Raw genomic sequence first — 2,500 nt, 5'->3', positions numbered from 1 at the left:
AATTGACATCGAAAATGCAATCACAGTGGAAATTGATGTAATGCCAGTACACCATCAACATGTAAATGTTGATCATCAAACCGACCAAAGAACTGAATAAAAATAGGACATTATTGACTTTGAATTCCTCCTTATTGACGTATAGGCGGAAATAATTCCACCAGTCGAACACACAGTCGCAAATCATGTAGAGAATCAAACCAACGTAATAGAAAATCTTGCCCAAGCAGCATAACGTCTCCATCGTGGATTATTGAACCATCCACCCGGAAGTAACATCAGCAAAATTCTCGCGGGTCCGAGTGACAGATTAAAAAAGCAGCAAATTGTGGCTTTTTGTCTCGGACAACAGTCTGTGATCAGCGGTATCTAGGAAAACATGGTTTTGTGGGGAGTGATCGTGCTTGCAGGATTAGAAAAGGTTGTTGCAGTCCTTGTTATCGAAGGATTTTCTTTTGTCTCGGGGCCCTAGCCTGACGAGGACTAAACGCCAAAACTTAGGCCTGAAATGCAACAGACCCTAAGTTTGCTCAGGACCACGCTGTATTCCGTGTGAATGCCAAAGTTGAGCTCTGCCAAAACAGTTAAAATACTACGATTACAATACTGACTGGTCTTCTCAGTGAACCCACGCAGTCTCTTTCCTCTCTTCTTGAGTAAGTGTAAATATGGAGAAAGAATGCTTATGAAGTAATAAATTAAGAGAGAGGCTCATCCCCGGGAAAAGAGACCGTTCCATCTGCGAGAGAAACAAAAGACATTTTGTTTTCATAAAATGGCAACAAAAATACCGTGGAATCAGTTGTCATAACAGTTGAAGTTACTTTAAAAGGAACTTTATTTGAGTGTCTAGTCGTCCTAGCGCTGGAGCGCTAATTGGGGACACTGTAAACTGAAATGAACAATGAAAGTAAATCAAGTCAAGTGTTGGTTTTTGAGGACAGGGGAAACCGTAGTACCCGGAGAAAACCTCTCGGTGCAGAGTAGAGAACCAACAGAGTAGAAAACCAACAAACTGTCAATTCAAAGACTGACAAACAGCTAAAAACATAAGTGAATTAAAATCACATTTCTAAGAACTCCGTTTCCAGGGAAAGCTTGCATGAGTGTACTACAAGAATGTTATAATCCACTATTGAATTCCATTGCAACTGATAAAGGAACGTTTACCTGTACAGCAATATTTGAAACTATCCACAAAATGCTCTACTATACCAGTGTGCTAATACTACTCAACTACAGGATAAATGCTTTATGTACTGAAACAACCAAGAAGGAAGTATAATTATGACAGAGGATGCAGGCCCTCCAAACCTGAACCTGTGCAACCAAGGTAACTAGCCTGTTTGATTGTTTGTTTGTTTGTATAGGATATACGATGAAAATGGCATAAGAGCCCAGGAAATATATACAAGCTAGTTCTACATTTAACTCACTATTTCAAGTTTTGTCTCAGTTTTGGATAAATGACTACAAAAATACGACTACAGTTTCCTTAGAAAACTAAGCTGTTCCTCGTGGTTAAATCGCTAGTAATTCAGTATTGTAATCAAATTGTCACTCCCTATTTTTTTCAAGAAAACATGTCAAGACGCGATCCTTATTAATTACAACTTTATAGTCAGTCTTCAGGAACTGAAGATGATCGAAAATAAATCAGTTAGTCTTTGCTGCGTGAAAGCATTCTGCAAGCAAGTTGAAAATATGTGCTGGAGCATGAAAACTGCCTCTTATGGTCACAATGGTGAAGTACAGACACATCCCTGAGGTTATCGATCCAATGAAGCAAGCAATGACCTTCACAACCTTGTAACCGCACGGATCGCTTTCGCACTTGCAGCAACTCTCTTCACCCACACCACATCCGCACAACTTCGTAATGAAACACGAGCATAGCTTTGAGTGGGCTAACAAACTAAAGAGTGCAAAGGCCAAAAAATTACAAGTCGCTTCTTCCAAGATGCGATACAATATGTAACTTTGAATGGCATACTTGCACAGTTCCAAAATCGAAAACAACAACTCAAAATCGTTGAAACGACGGTTACATGGACTGAGTGTCTTGTAGCCACGGCAGCCACGGTAAAGGCATTCCCCATGAAACGTGATGTAGTATCCGTACACCACAATCATGCCTAACGAGATCAACGAACCGAAAGGGCAACTGAAGCAAAAGAAGGAATCTTCAACGAATCCAGGAAATGACTTGTTGGCGTTCAGCTCAAAGTAATTAAGCCAATCGAACACAGAGTCGCAAACATGATAGCTAATCAAAACGATGTAATATAGAATTTTCACCCAGCAACACAACATTTTTGCCGTCTTCATCTCAGCCAATGATCAGTGTAACACTCTCCACCCGGAAGTAACATGAGCGCACGGCAACAGGGGCAAAATTTAAGCTAGAAGTGATTGACGTTCGTGCCTCTAAGGCCCTTTTAGCTAACGACAGCCCCATATTAATATTTGTCACGAAAAACCTACCCAAGAGTAAAGTACA

This window comes from Montipora capricornis, chromosome 8 (assembly GCF_036669925.1).
Source record: "Montipora capricornis isolate CH-2021 chromosome 8, ASM3666992v2, whole genome shotgun sequence".
NCBI lineage: Eukaryota > Metazoa > Cnidaria > Anthozoa > Scleractinia > Acroporidae > Montipora > Montipora capricornis.
This window is presented reverse-complemented; position numbering follows the sequence as displayed.